The 17,084-nt window shown below is 42.1% G+C and overlaps 1 protein-coding gene across 1 annotated transcript in view; it reads right to left on the reverse strand.

The window, feature by feature from the left end:
- LOC120046024 (stonin-1-like) overlaps positions 1-14,505 on the reverse strand; it is a 29,729-nt gene extending 15,224 nt beyond the window's left edge. The window contains exon 1 of the mRNA XM_038990937.1: positions 14,266-14,505. The gene's annotated coding sequence lies outside the window, so the exon portion shown is untranslated. The remainder of the gene's footprint in view (positions 1-14,265) is intronic.
- Between the last annotated feature and the right edge of the window lie 2,579 nt (positions 14,506-17,084).

Below are 17,084 nucleotides of genomic sequence, written 5' to 3' on the forward strand. Positions count from 1 at the left end.
TGGTTTCCATATGCATGATGTGTTTTATACCGTTCTATAAAATTCCATTCCAGCCATTACAATGAGCCCGTCCTCCAAAAGCGTCTCCCTCCAGCCTCCTCTGGCAGGTATTATATATTGGTGCATTTGCTATGAAATATACTGTATCAGGCATCTCTTATTTACACCAATACATAACCTCACAATCCCCCCTAGTGAGCATTCTGTCTAAGAGACCTCTCCTACAGTTAGTGTTGCCGGAGACTTTAATGCAGGGAAACTTAAATCAGTTCTACCAAATCTCTATCAACATGTTAAATGTGCAACCAGAGGGAAAAAAATTCTAGATCACCTGTACTCCACAAACAGAGACACGTACAAAGCTCTCCCTCGCCCTCCATTTGGTAAATCCGACCACAACTCTATCCTCCTGATTCCTGCTTACAAGCAAAAATTAAAGCAGGAAGCACCAGTGACTCGGTCTATAAAAAAAATTGTCAGATGAAGCAGATGCTAAACTACAGGACTGCTTTGCTATCACAGACTGGAACATGTTCCGGGATTCTTCCGATGACATTGAGGAATACTCCACATCAGTCACTGGCTTTATCAATAAGTGCATTGAGGACGTCGTCCCCACAGTGACTGTATGTTCATACCCCAACCAGAAGCCATGGATTACAGGCAACATTCGCACTGAGCTAAAGGGTAGAGCTGCCGCTTTCAAGGTGCGGGACTCTAACCCGGAAGCTTACAAGAAATCCCGCTATGACCTGCGACGAACCATCAAACAGGCAAAGCGTCAATACAGGGCTAAGATTGAATCATACTACACCGGCTCCGACGCTCGTCGGATGTGGCAGGGCTTGCAAACTATTACAGACTACAAAGGGAAGCACAGCCGCGAGCTGCCCAGTGACACAAGCCTACCAGACGAGCTAAATCACTTCTATGCTCACTTCGAGGCAAGCAACACTGAGGCATGCATGAGAGCATCAGCTGTTCCGGACGACTGTGTGATCACGCTCTCCGTAGCCGACGTGAGTAAGACCTTTAAACAGGTCAACATACACAAGGCTGCGGGGCCAGACGGATTACCAGGACGTGTGCTCCGGGCATGTGCTGACCAACTGGCAGGTGTCTTCACTGACATTTTCAACATGTCCCTGATTGAGTCTGTAATACCAACATGTTTCACGCAGACCGCCATTGTCCCTGTGCCCAAGAACACAAAGGCAACCTGCCTAAATGACTACAGACCCGTGGCACTCACGTCTGTAGCCATGAAGTGCTTTGAAAGGCTGGTAAAGGCTCACATCAACACCATTATCCCAGAAACCCTAGACCCACTCCAATTTGCATACCACCCAAACAGATCCACAGATGATGCAATCTCTATTGCACTCCACACTGCCCTTTCCCACCTGGACAAAAGGAACACCTATGTGAGAATGCTGTTCATTGACTACAACTCAGCGTTCAACACCATAGTACCCTCAAAGCTCATCACCAAGCTAAGGATCCTGGGACTAAACACCTCCCTCTGCAACTGGATCCTGGACTTCCTGACAGGCCGCCCCCAGGTGGTGAGGGTAGATAGCAACACATCTGCCACGCTGATCCTCAACACTGGAGCTCCCCAGGGGTGCGTGCTCAGTCCCCTCCTGTACTCCCTGTTCACCCACCACTGCATGGCCAGGCACGACTCCAACACCATCATTAAGTTTGCTGACGACACAATAGTGGTAGGCCTGATCACCGACAACGACGAGACAGCCTATAGGGAGGTCAGAGACCTGGCCGGGTGGTGCCAGAATAAGAACCTATCCCTCAACGTAACCAAGACTAAGGAGATGATTGTGGACTACAGGAAAAGGAGCACCGAGCACGTCCCCATTCTCATCGACGGGGCTGTAGTGGAGCAGGTTGAGAGCTTCAAATTCCTTGGTGTCCACATCAACAACAAACTAGATTGGTCCAAACACACCAAGACAGTCGTGAAGAGGGCACGACAAAGCCTATTCCCCCTCAGGAAACTAAAAAGATTTGGCATGAGATCCTCAAAAAGTTCTACAGCTGCAACATCGAGAGCATCCTAACCGGTTGCATCACTGCCTGGTACGGCAATTGCTCGGCCTCCGACCGCAAGGCACTTCAGAGGGTAGTGCGTACGGCCCAGTACATCACTGGGGCAAAGCTGCCTGCCATCCAGGACCTCTACACCAGGCGGTGTCAGAGGAAGGCCCTAAAAATTGTCAAAGACCCCAGCCACCCCAGTCATAGACTGTTCTCTCTACTACCGCATGGCAAGCGGTACCGGAGTGCCAAGTCTAGGACAAAAAGGCTTCTCAACAGTTTTTATCCCCAAGCCATAAGACTCCTGAACAGGTAACCAAACGGTTACCCGGACTATTTGCATTGTGTGCCCCCCCCCCAACCCCTCTTTTACGCTGCTGCTGCTACTCTCTGTTTATCTTATTTGCATAGTCACTTTAACTATACATTCATGTACATACTACCTAAATTGGCCCGACCAACCAGTGCTCCCGCACATTGGCTAACCGGGCTATCTGCATTGTGTCCCACCACCCGCCAACCCCTCTTTTTACGCTTCTGCTACTCTCTGTTCATCATATATGCATAGTCACTTTAACCATACCTACATGTACATACTACCTCAATAAGCCTGACTAACAGGTGTCTGTATATAGCCTTGCTACTCTTTTTTCAAATGTCTTTTTACTGTTGTTTTATTTCTTTACTTACCTACACACACACACACACACACACACACACACACACACACACACACACACACACACACACACACACACACACACACACACACACACACACACACACACACACACACACACACACACACACACACACACACACACACACACACACATACCTTTTTTCCCCGCACCATTGGTTAGAGCCTGTAAGTAAGCATTTCACTGTAAGGTCTACACGTGTTGTATTCGGCGCACGTGACAAATAAACTTTGATTTGATTGGGCAGTTTTCATAATCGACATTTGGGCTCCTTTTAGTAGAATTTAGTGGGATTTTTGCTCAGATTAATCTGCAAAGTGTCATAAAAATCTGCCAACACAGTGCAGTTGCAATCCGCGACATTAAATTTCCCACATGACTGGTTTAATGATTTAATAGCTGGCGAGTTGACTGTTGGTTCAATGATTTAATAGCTGGCGAGTTGACTGTTGGTTCAATGATTTAATAGCTGGCGAGTTGACTGTTGGTTTAATGATTTAATAGCTGGCGAGTTGACTGTTGGTTTAATGATTTAATAGCTGGCGAGTTGACTGTTGGTTTAATGATTTAATAGCTGGCGAGTTGACTGTTGGTTTAATGATTTAATAGCTGGCGAGTTGACTGTTGGTTTAATGATTTAATAGCTGGCGAGTTGACTGTTGGTTCAATGATTTAATAGCTGGCGAGTTGACTGTTGGTTCAATGATTTAATAGCTGGCGAGTTGACTGTTGGTTCAATGATTTAATAGCTGGCGAGTTGACTGTTGGTTCAATGATTTAATAGCTGGCGAGTTGACTGTTGGTTCAATGATTTAATAGCTGGCGAGTTGACTGTTGGTTCAATGATTTAATAGCTGGCGAGTTGACTGTTGGTTCAATGATTTAATAGCTGGCGAGTTGACTGTTGGTTCAATGATTTAATAGCTGGCGAGTTGACTGTTGGTTTAATTATTCAATAGCTGACGAGTTGACTGTTGGTTTAATTATTTAATAGCTGGCGAGTTGACTGTTGGTTTAATTATTCAATAGCTGACGAGTTGACTGTTGGTTTAATTATTTAATAGCTGGCGAGTTGACTGTTGGTTTAATTATTCAATAGCTGACGAGTTGACTGTTGGTTTAATTATTCAATAGCTGACGAGTTGACTGTTGGTTTAATTATTTAATAGCTGGCGAGTTGACTGTTGGTTTAATTATTCAACAGCTGACGAGTTGGGTTGTTTCTTTTATTGGTGGCAAATCAGCAAATAGTGCCATGTGGTAATATTTAGCCCGACACAAGAGAACAATACTGAATACATAAAGAAGTTAGAGGGGGAGAAAGTAACATCTTGCTCTTTGCGGTGTCTGTGTCTTGTCACCAGTCAACCACACACACAATCCCTGTGTTCTCCCACTGGAATTGAGGAGGATAAATATAGAAACACTGAACATGCTAGTGGACACCGATGAGTAACATCTGTCTAAATGCTACAGCTGCAGCCTTGTTGAATGAAAAGGCAGAGAGGTGCAGCTCTGCTCTGTCAGCAACTACCAGAGGAATTGGGGTCGATTTCAATTTGTGTTGGACTTCAGCTCCCTCCTACTCAAAGGTGGTGAAAAGTGGAATACATTGGAGTTGGAATAAAATGTAGGGTTTTGGAAATTGTACATATATAGTGATGGATGAAAATGCTCTAGTGGGAAATGTGGAAGATGGAATGGAACTGAATCAGAGGGGTTGGGTAGTGTTCATTACGCCAAATAGAAAACACAGGCTTTCCTTGGACTCGTCCAATAAGAAATACCTATTTTCGTTTTCTGTTGCAAAATGTTTTGCTAATGAATACAAGGACACTGCTCTGCTCTAGTCAGTTTTAGCAGCATTCAGGAAATGTGTCACTGGCACTCGAGCAGAGAACCAATCACCACTCTTTATTCGCCAACAGTATGAAACCATCTGTGATAACTAGGCTGTGGAACACTGGAACAGCTGGTGAGATATGGGGCACAGACACTACTACTTAACTCATATGACTTAATGAGTTACACCTCATATATTGTAAACCTCATCCCCAGGCTAACTGCCAAAGAGCCGGCTGGTGGCCAAATCTAATAAAATGATTACTGCATAGTCTATTATGTGGTAACAGTTGATTCATTTGGTGGAGCTGTGGAAATATTGCCTTGTCCCAGATCTGTTTTGCAAGACATCACTAACAGATCTGGGACAAGGAACTTGGAAATATAGGCTAGTACATTAACCTGAGCTCTGATGTCATCCATGCCCTCGACACCAGCTGTCATAAGTTTCCATGTTAGAGAATAATGTAATGTCTTGCAATGCCAGACTACCTCCACCCAGCACAATGGAGAGCAGACACGCTGTAATCATCATACAATCTAGCAATTGATTCCCAGTCAACAGACGCAAAACACCGGTTTCAATCGGTATCCATCACAGCCACCAACCTCACCACAGAGATACAGGCCTAACTTCTGAAAAATAAACTAAGCACAGTAGTTATTCTGCAATCTCCTTACCAACTCCCTACCCCCACTATTACATTTACCACAGCCAATGGGTTACAGCCTACAGTATGTATGAAGACAACTAGTGGCACTGGAAAAGTTCCTTTCATGCTATAAATAACTATGGAGGGAGCTCAGGGGCTGTAGGAGCCCAAGGGAGCGTCTCAGAGTAGAAATGCTGATCTAGGATCAGTTTAGCCTTTTAGGTCTTAATGAATAAGATTACATGGACCTGATCCCCGATCAGCTCTTCTCCTCTGAGACTTTTGTATTTTTATTTAACTAGGGAAGTCAGTTAAGAACAAATTCTTATTTACAATGATGGCCTACACCGGCCAAACCCGGACGACACTGGGACAATTGTGCACCGCCCTATCCCAATCATGGCCGGTTGTGATACAGCCCGAAATCGAACCAGGATCTGTAGTGGCACCTCTAGCACTGAGATGCAGTGCCCTAGACAGCTGCGCCACTCAGGAGCCCAAATTATACATACTGGGCCCAGCATGGTAATGGGGCTGTCAAGGCCTGGAGAGCTGGGTCGTTCTAATGAGGACTAAGGAAGTTAGATATGGCAGGTATGGCTGTTATGGTTCACCCTCAGCTTCTCCCTCCGTCTTATGGACTGAACTGTGGTTTGATCTAGCAGTGTTCCAAGAAAGATCGAACCTTGTAGACTACAGGCTAACTGAGCTATGGTTTCAAAAGTGCATCAGCCTTAACGCCATATTCTGCCATTATCCCTGCTGTTTAATGGTTATTTCAATTCATCCCATTGATTCAGGCCTGTTGAAATGACAGAATGTGGCTTTAGGGAAGAAGAACCTTGTATTGAGGCTAACTGAACTCCTGCAGGCAATTTCACTCCCAGACAGTACTGCCACCTCCAGCAGCCTGTTACAAAGAGATGGAGCAGAGAAATAGCCTGGTCCCAGATGCATTGTCACGCTAGCAGGAGTTGGCATGAGAGTGCAAACGGATTCAGCACCAGGCTAGTAGCAGGGGGAATGAAAGGTTAATAAATCTGCAGAGGCAGAAGAAGGACATTCCTATCATTCCTAAGGGACAGAGCAACATGCACACAGGAAATACCAGCCTACTCTGCTGCTCCCACACAACTCACTGTCACTGGGATCACAGACAATATATACCACATTGATTACACTGTACTGTAGATGTCACTCATGTCTGGTTGCTCATGTTAGTAGAGTTATGATTGAAACCTGAACTTTTAGATTGCTTTGTCCCCAGACACAGATTAAACCTAATCCTAATTAGTTGTTTAGTCAAGGACTAAAATTAAAAAGGTGGTGTCTGTGAAACCACCTTTACTGTACGAGCCTATTTTGTAAGGGCAAGCCTCCTCAGTGGTCTGATAACTAAATAAGAAGCATCTGATCATAATGTTTGCATCATATGATAGCTCGCTCTCCAGTAATGTTTGTCTCACATGATATAAATCATCCTTTTATAATGACTTGAAATGAGAGAGACAGTGGATGAAGATAAAGACAGGGAAACACCAAAGCTCCTACACGATGGCTATGGAACTTTTTCACTTCAGGTAATGCATTTCCCAATAGACTCTTTTCAAATAGCTACAAGACAATGACTTGAGTAAGTGACAAACAAGCCACATTTAGAAAAAGATCCACCTCAATGTGACTTCCCTTGTTAAATAAAGAACCCTCTGGTTATGTAATCTGTAAAACTGTCAGACGGAGGTGATGGGAGGTGAGTTGAGTCACGGACATATTTATTTTCTTACTTGCATCCATTGCTCTGTATATGCATTATTTGAGTGTGGTTACATTTCTCAAGCCCCATAACTCAGGTGTTTACCAAAACAAGTGGCAGGTCGAATCCCAGATTGCCCCTTTAAAAGTTGTCATCGTGACCTTATTTAACTTGTTCAGTGGAATTTACATGAATATCTATAAGACTACTGTTTTCTGAGTGTTTGAGCATATCGTTTTGCTCCAGAACTTTGACAGAATTCTTAATAGAAGAATATCCCATTTAATTTGGAATCAAAGACTCCCTGCTGTGACAAGAGATTCATGCCCCCTGTAAGTGCTACTGTGCACTGCAAGTCCCCCTGCTATTGTGCTGAATTAACTGTGTGATGACCCATTTCAACAGGGAATAAAATAGACTACAGTCCCTACCTTTGCAAAAACTGTTCTATGTGTGGGTGTTCTGTGTGTGTGGGGGTTTTGTGTGTGTGTGTGTTTTGTGTGTGTGTGCATGCATATGTTTTGTGTGAATGTCTGTGTTGACCCTGTGCTGACCCTGTCCTCTAGATGTCCCCAGGAAACTTAAATCAGCATGGCTTGATTAGAACAAATCAATTACTTGATTAAAGGACCAATCTGCATTTCGAACAATAACAAAGCATACATCCCACCACTGACTTCATAAACAGCTGAGGGATGGGGATGGAGAAATGTAACCACTCTCAAACTCATTAATAGCGCTATGGATGGAAGGACTGACCATCCATGATATCAACATTATAGTTTGAACCATGTGTTGAGTTTTTGTTTACATTTACAAACAAAGGAGTAAAACAAGCTTATAGTTTGGGTTCTGATGTGGTAAGACAGTTAAGTTAATGTGTCATCTATAAGTTTTCAATAATAAATAGGTATTATTACTTTAAAAATCAAAAACATTTATGTAGCAACTGCAGATTGCCCCTATATTTAGTTGTAATATTTTCCTTCATGCCATCTGTCAATTAACTGCAATACAACTACCATTATATTGATCAACCTATAAATGTTAATCAAGCACTATGTGTGGGAACAACCTATTTAAAAGTCTCTGCTATAGCTGACTTTTTGCTTTGAGTGAAATGAGCCAAGTCTGTCTGTCCAGTGTACAAGAACGCCTAATTGAGTGACCGCTGACCTAGTGGTTTTAAGATTGACAGATTCACTATAATGACATGAGAAAATGTTGCCTGCAGGCCTACCGCAGCCCATTTTTCAGTGAAACTCTGGCATAGAGACAATTGTTGTTTTGGTCTCTGTAAAAATTCAACCGTGTTGTGATTGTCCATGACTCATTCCTATACCGCCAGAGGAAACTAGCTTCAACATCAGGGGAGGAACGATGCAATGTCACAAAAGGAGAATTATCCTACCTGTGCTTTTTTACCTGTTTTCGTTGTTTAGTCATTGAAACTATGACTTTCGACTGAGGTAAATACAGATTCAGGTTGAATATTCGATGGATATTCACCTGTAGTTTTCCTTACGTCCACCAACAGCAGTTAGGGACCGTCAACATAGTGACAAATAACATTTTTCTAATTTAAATATCTCTTTAACCATTACTCCTAAAACTTTCGAAACTGGTTCTAGCTGGCATAGACACACATGTTTTAGTTGGTTTACATCTCACATTATTTTAAATTATTTATTTTTATTTTTGAAATTCAATAGCGCCTTGGTCATGTGACCCACACACCATAAACAAGGTTCATAATGTACACTCAGTGGGCCTACACACCCTTTTGTTTGTCCATTTGCATCTCATGAGATTTTACGATAAATTTTAAAATATTCAAATGTCAATAGCTCCTTAGCCTTATGACCTACAACCCTCAAACTATTTTCAGAACATCCAGTCACTAACCTTAAACATTGCACACCCTTTAGTTCGTCCATTTTCATTTCAGGTGATTTTACATGAAGTGTTCTTTATTTTTTCCATTGTTTCTAATTTCAATAGCTCTCTGGTCATGTGACCTAAAACCCTCAAACTGCTGTCAGAATATCCACTGACAAGCCTTATATAGATATTGCACAACTTTTTGTTTGTCCATTTTTCATCTCAAACAATTTTACATACACTACCGTTCAAAAGGTTGGGTCACTTAGCTTTTCTTTCTAAAACAAGGACATTTCTATTTGTTTGTCCATTAAAACATAAAATTCATCCCAAATACAGCGTAGACATGGCTAATATTGTAAATGACTATTGTAGCTGGAAACGGCAGATTTTTTATGGAATATCTACATAGGCGTACAGAGGCCCATTATCAGCAACCATCACTCCTGTGTTCCAATGGCACGTTGTGTTAGCTAATCCAAGTTGATCATTTTAAAAGACTAATTGATCATTAGAAAACACTTTTGCAATTATGTTAGCACAGCTGAAAACTGTTGTCCTGATTAAAGAAGCAACAAAACTGGCCATCTTTAGACTAGTTGAGTATCTGGAGCATCAGCATTTGTGGGTTTGAATACTCGTCAGTCTATTCTTGTTCTGAGAAAGGAAGGCTATTCCATGCGAGAAATTGCCAAGAAACTTAAGATCTCGTACAACGCTGTGTATTACTCCCTTCACAGAACAGCGCAAACTGGCTCTAACCAGAATAGAAAGAGGAGTGGGAGGCCCCAGTGCACAACTGAGCAAGAGGACAAGTACATTAGAGTGTCTAGTTTGAGAAACAGACGCCTCACTTTTTTTCAACTGGCAGCTTCATTAAATAGTACCCGCAAAACACCAGTCTCAACATCAACAGTGAAGAGGCGACTCCGGGATGCTGGCCTTCTAGGCAGATTTGCAAAGAAAAAGCCACATCTCAGACCAATAAAAACAAAAGATTAAGATGGGCAAATGAACACAGACACTGGACAGAGGAAGATTGGAGAAAAAAAATGTATGGACAGACAAATCTAAGTTTGAGGTGTTCAGATGACAAAGAACATTCGTGAGACGCAGAAAAACATGAAAAGATGCTGGAGGAAAAATAAACAAATAAAAATAAATGTATAAATGGCATTATATACATCATAACTGTAGCGGTGTTTAATAAATAAATGTCCATTGGGGTGGAGGCAGAGTAAAGACTGTTGATGGGGAGGGAATGAACCATAGGAGGAGGAGCATGACCATTGACGCCATCTGTCAAGCATGGTGGAGCAATGTGATGGTCTGGGGTGCTTTGTTGGTGGTAAAGTAGAAGACTTGTACAGGGTAAAAGGGATCTTGAAGAAGGAAGGCTATCACTCCATTTTGCAACGCCATGCCCTGTAAACAGCGCTTAATTGGAGCCAATTTCCTGCTACAACAAGACAATGACCCAAAGCACAGCTCCAAACTATGCAAGAACTATTTAGGGCAGAAGGAGTCAGCTGGTATTCTGTATATTATGGAGTGGCCAGCACAGTCACCGGATCTCAACCCTTTGAGCTGTTGTGGGAGCTGCTTGACCGTATGAAGTGCCCATCAAGCCAATCCAATTTTGTGGGAGGTGCTTTAGGAAGCATGGGGTGTAATCTCTTCAAATTACCTCAACAAATTGAACTAAAATGCCAAAGGTCTGCAAGGCTGTAATTGATGCAAATAGAGGATTCTTTGACGAAAGCAAAGTTTGAAGGACACAATTACTATTTCAATTAAAAATCATTATTTATAACCTTGTCAACGTCTTGACTATATTTTCTATTCATTTTGCAACTCATTTCATGTATGTTTTCATGGAAAACAAGGACATTTCTAAGTGACCCCAAACTTTTGAACAGTAGGGTACATTTTCTAACTTTCAAATTTAAATAGCTCCTTAGTCTTATGACCTACAACCCTCAAACTAGGTCCAGAATATCCACTGAGTAGCCTTATATGTAGCACAACCTTTTGTTTGTCCATTTTAATCTCACACGATTTTACATACATTTTCAATGTTTCTAATTTCAATAGCTTTTGGTCATGTGACCTACTGGACTCAAACAAGGTTCAGAATGTACACGCAGTGGGCCTACACATTGCATACACTTTCGTTTGTCCATTTTAAATCTCACACGGTTTTACATGAATTCTTTTCATTTCAATAATTCCCCGGTCATGTGACTTACAACCCTCAAACTACTTTCAGAATATCAATTTACTCGCCGTAAATATACAGCTGAAGTCGGAAGTTTACATACACCTTAGCCAAATCCATTTAAACTCAGTTTTTCACAATTTCTGACATTTAATCCTAGTAAGAAATCCCTGTCTAAGGTCAGTTAGGGTTAGCAGTTTATTTTAAGAATGTGAAATGTCAGAATAATAGTAGAGAGAATGATTTATTTCAGCTTTTATTTCTTTCATCACATTGCCAGTGGGTCAGAAGTTTACATACACTCAATTATTATTTGGTAGCATTGCCTGTAAATTGTTCAACTTGGGTAAAACATTTTGGGTAGCCTTCCACAAGCTTCCCACAATAAGTTGGGTGAATTTTGGCCCATTCCTCCTGACAGAGCTGGTGTAACTGAGTCAGGTTTGTAGGCCCCCTTGCTCGCACACGCTTTTTCAGTTCTGCCTACAAATTTTCTATAGGATTGATGTCAGGTCTTTGTGATGGCCACTCCGATACCTTGACTTTGTTGCCATTTTGCCACAACTTTGGAAGTATGCTTGGGGTCATTGTCCATTTGGAAGACCCATTTATGACCAAGCTTTAACTTCCTGACTGATGTCTTGAGATGTTGCTTCAATATATCCACATAATTTCCATCCTCATGATGCCATCTATTTTGTGAAGTGCACCAGTCCCTCCTGCAGCCCAACATGATGCTGCCACCCCCATGTTTCAAGGTTGGGATGGTGTTCTTAACCTGCAAGCCTCCCCCTTTATCCTCCAAACATAACAATGATCATTATGGCCAAACAGTTCTATTTTTGTTTCATCAGACCAGAGAACATTCCTCCAAAAAGTACAATCTTTGTCCCCATGTGCAGTTGCAAACCGTAGTCTGGCTTTTTTTATGGCGGTTTTGGAGCAGTGGCTTCTTCCTTGCTGAGCGGCCTTTCAGGTTATGTCGATATAGGACTCGTTTTACTGTGGATATAGATACTTTTGTACCCGTTTCCTCCAGCATCTTCACAAGGTCCTTTGCTGTTGTTCTGGGATTGATTTGCACTTTTCGCACCAAAGGACATTAATCTCTAGGAGACAGAACACGTCTCCTTCCTGAGCGGTATGATGGCTGCGTGGTCCCATGGTGTTTACACTTGCGTACTATTGCTTGTACAGATGAATGTGGTACCTTCAGGCATTTGGAAATTGATCCAAAGGATGAACCAGACTTGTGGAGATCTACAATTTTTTTTCTGAGATTTTGGCTGATTTCTTTTGATTTTCCCATGATGTCAAGCAAAGAGGCACTGAGTTTGAAGGTAGGCCTTGAAATACATCCAGAGGTACACCTACAATTGACTCAAATTATGTCAATTAGCCTATCAGAAGCTTCTAAAGCCATGACACCATTTAAAGCCATCATTTTCTGGATTTTTCCTAGCTGTTTAAAGGCACAGTCAACTTAGTGTATGTCAATTTCTGATCAACTGGAATTGTGATACAGTGAATTAAAAGTGAAATAATCTGTCTGTAAACAATTGTTGGAAAAATTACTTGTGTCATGCACAAAGTAGATGTCCTAACCGACCTGCCAAAACTAAAACTATAGTTAACAAGAGATTTGTGGACTGGTTGAAAAACAAGTTTTAATGACTCCAATCTAAGTGTATGTAAACTTCCAACTTCAACTGTACCTATGTGAGAGTGGTTTCTCGGCCCTCACTAGCATGAAAACTAAATACAGGCACAGACTGTGTGGAAAATGATTTAAGAAAGACTCTCTCCAATACAACTGTCTTTACCTCGGTTCACAATTTCGAAGAACAAATAAGGTTTTATATGTAAGATGGTTAAATAAAGAGAAAAATTATTGATTATTATTTGTGCCCTGGTCCTATAAGAGCTCTTTGTCACTTCCCATGAGCCAGGTTGTGACAAAAACGGACTAATTCTAATGTTTAATAAATGTATCATAGTGTGTGTGTGGCAGGCGTACAATGACGGCAAAAAACAACATTTAAGGGTGCGCTGACCCTGGTGCTAGAGGGGGTACGCAGCTGGAGGTTGAATGTTTGAAGGGGTACGGGACTATAAAAAGTGTGGGAACCATTGCCATAGGTGAACCTGCAGAAGGATCATTAATGGGTTGTCAGCCGCCGGCGCGGGGCTGTGCTCCAAAAACAAAACGCTGCTGTGGGCTGGGTAGGGGGCTCACTCCCCCCACCTCTCCCTTCCATCGGCGCTGGGTTCTTGGCCGGGAGGGTGGCTTCCGGTCCTGCGGCGGAGCACCCAGACCCTTTCATTTCAAACTCAAACTTTTTTGCTCCGTGAACTGTGGTCTCTCGCTCTGGCGAATGGCGTGTGGGGGAAAGGACAAACTAAAGGGTGTGCAATGCGTAGGCCCACTGAGTGTACATTCTGAACCTTGTTTGAGTCCAGTATGTCACATAACCAAGGAGCTATTGAAATTAGAACGTTTGAAAAATTCATGTGAAAACATGTGAAATTATAAATGGACAAACTAAACGGTGTGCAATGTCAAGGCCCACTGAGTGTACGTTCTGAACCTTGTTTGAAGTCAGTAGGTCACATGACCAAGGAGTTTTTGAAATTCAAAGTAAAAGAAGTTTGTACTTTGTTTAAGCTCCCTAACTAAGTAAACTAGGAATACAAAAAGCTGCTCACATTTACACATGTTTATTAGCTTTGGAAAGCGAATTAATGTCCAAATCATGAAAATACGATTACATTTATTTGTAGTCTGTGGCTCAAGTGGTTTGAAAGCACGAATATCCAAGCTGAAACTGTTTTTACCTCGGTTGACTACCCATACTAGTTTTTCAGCAAATAATATGACTGAGATTCAGGTAAATTGTTAATGTATAGGCTGATTCCGTTATAAAGCAAATTCCACTCTTATTTTGTCCAAGAAAAGTAAATGTTTAAGATAGTCAAGATTCGATTTGCCCTGAATAGAAAGACAACTTTGCACGGTGTTGTTAACAGAAGTTGTCCCCAAAACAGAAATCGGCTATTGTGTAGCCTTGCTTGTTTCTTTTAAGTTGCTTTGAAAGAGCAATGAGATGGAAGTTGTCAATTGAGTTGCTAGAGGAAACTCGCGATGAAATCCAAAATACTCACGTTCTCCACAAATCCAGAATGAACAACAATCAGGACATGATTCTTATTTTCAGTTAAAACAGCATAAATCCCAATATGCAAGCCCGACAGGTTTTTCTCAAAATGGCAGAGGGAGCGCGAGAAAGCTGCCGATTTCCTATCCCCTTTAGTCTACCGGGGGAAATTAACAGGACGTCCCTGCTAAAAGAATAGCGGAGCGTGTGAAGGAATGGACCGACGGATGCAAATATTTCTCCCACATCTCATCTGACCGAATGATGACGAAGCTTTTGACGTGATTGGGAGTCTGTTTTTGCCAATGGTAGAAGTGGCCTGAGAAGTAGTTATTGTAAGTTATTGTCTACAATAACAAAGCGATAAAACATTAGCCTACAATGTTTCTAGTGCAAACAGACATTAGCCTCCTTAAATGTTACGTTATATCGTTTTCACTGCAACCAGCTGGATATATACATTGTTATCATAAGCCTAATTGGAAGCTTTATGAATACAATAGTGTCCTTTAACTTTATACAACAGTAATACAAAAGTAGCCTAATAAAGCAAATTTTCGGATCTGAATCTTTTTTCCTTTCCAGGGGATTGACTCGTGAGAAATTGGATTAGAACAACAAAGGGTGTCTGTCAAATATCCTCTTCCCCGATCCCAGTCAACTCACACGGATTAGGACAGGGACAGAATGTGTCTGTCAATAAACCTCTTCCCAAACTCCAGCCTCGTCAGCTAGGTTACATCAGCAGTGTAGGCCTAATTACAGGCTATGGAGACTGGAGAGGCTAGGTAATAAATTATGACCAACTAAGAACATCTGAAGAGAGTAAAACAGAGATTTGAGTTGCAGTCTGGCAGATGTTTACAGTGGTGCCCCTTTTTTCAAGGCAGGTTACATTTTTGTTGTTGTTGCCTGTTTTGCATGTTATTTTGGTATGAATACGTGTCACATCAGTTTGCAAACAATGTAAACAAATATTTTACAAATCATTGAATTAATAAATCTGCAAACAAAAATTCTCTTTTTTGCTTTTCCACCTAGCTCAGTGCTATCTGTGGTGGTGTGGCAACCAGTGTAGGGGTTGGTGATGTTCTCTAGTTGAGCCATGATTGACTCAGTGTTCTGTCACTCATTGAGACACTATGTCACTACAAAATCTACTGGGAGAGCTCTAAAATTCAAGCCTCTTGGGTGCTGCCATAGAGTTACATTAGAAGTGCCCATCCAAGGCTCAAGGTCATGCCACAGATACAATTACGTCACATCACGTTATATCTACAGTAGCTTTGATTGTACTGATCATGTCAATGTAGCGTGGTTCGTTCTGCGTTGTGTGTTTTCAATTAAGACGCTGCCACAACTGACGGTCTGCTCGTTGAACTCTTTTTATTTGCCCTGCACACGAAGAGACAACACACACGTTACCCTTGGTGCAGTCACAGCTCTCCGGCACCTTGCTAGCCGAGGGTCAGGCAAAAGAGAACGATAAAGTGGTATGGGAATACAGATAACCCGCGATGGGCCAAACCAAAATATACAAAACTTTTACAATCACTTGTATGTACAATATTGGTATGAAAAAGTGTTTGTACACCAAATAAAAACATTAGCTATGCAGCTGTAATTAAATAAAAAAATACACTGAATTATTATTATTATTATCAGATTATTAACATCCCCTCTTGACCTGGCCTATTTGAATTGGTCCTTGTGTGCAATTTGGTGCGTAATCTAGGGGAACAACATCACACTGCTACATTCACCCCCACTGTTTTACACTAGATTATAGGCCCAAAACAAAACACATTACCTCAAAGGTAACAAAGCAAAGAAAGAAAAAAATTCACACCCACAGGGCGACAGAGTAACCCAGTGTAGTCCCTTAATTCTAGACCCACAAATGGTCGATCAGCTGAAAAGCTATCCCGCGAAGGATTAGGAAAAATAAGGGGTAGCTAATCCCTTATTCAACCGTATACGAAAAATGCCATATACATTTTATGCCGATGGACTACACACAAAGTTACATGAATTGTCAAATATATTAGACAAACCCACAAATCATTCTAAGACATGCTTAGATTCCTACATTCCTACAAAAGAAAAGGTAGGCAATATCCTACCGTCACTGAGAAACCAAGAACTGTTTCATTTCCTGTGTAGACATAGTTTGGATTAGCCTATCCACTGGCTTAATAAGTCTACCTAGTCTAGTCCGAACACCCTCACCCACAAACCTAGCAGGAATGTCACAGACAGCACTAACCCTGCTCAGAGGTCTAACCTCAGGATGGGGAGTACTACAGATCCGCATCTCCGGAGCCAGCACACTTTCAGTTACCGACTCAACACTAGTAGTGTCAGACGACTGATCAGAATCCTGGTAGATTGTCACAGACCACACTGACGAAGCATCTTCAACCAAGGTAACATCATCCACACTGAATGGAGTTTCGCAATCAGAACTCTTGTAGGCTTCGGGGATATCTCTCTGGTCCACTTCTGCTGAGCACACCTCACTTAAGGGGACTTCATACGGTTGTTCCACCTCACTTCCATCAGCCGGGACTTCACCATCCTCTTGGAGTATCCTCCCAGAAGACTCAGGAAGGCCTGCTACCCAGTGGACAGTCCTGGCGTCACTCCCATCCATTTGGCTGGACTTTGCAGACATCTCAGAGATCACGTCACCACTCGATAGAGATCCGTGACCCTCAGGTTCCTCCCACGAAGGTAAAGGCAGAAAGTTGACTGGCATAATCAGGTTCCTATGCACAGTTTTGATGCGTCCAGTGGTAGGGTGTTGGATACGATATGTGTTCAGTG

This window comes from Salvelinus namaycush, chromosome 4, assembly GCF_016432855.1.
Source record: "Salvelinus namaycush isolate Seneca chromosome 4, SaNama_1.0, whole genome shotgun sequence".
Classification (NCBI taxonomy): Eukaryota; Metazoa; Chordata; class Actinopteri; order Salmoniformes; family Salmonidae; genus Salvelinus; species Salvelinus namaycush.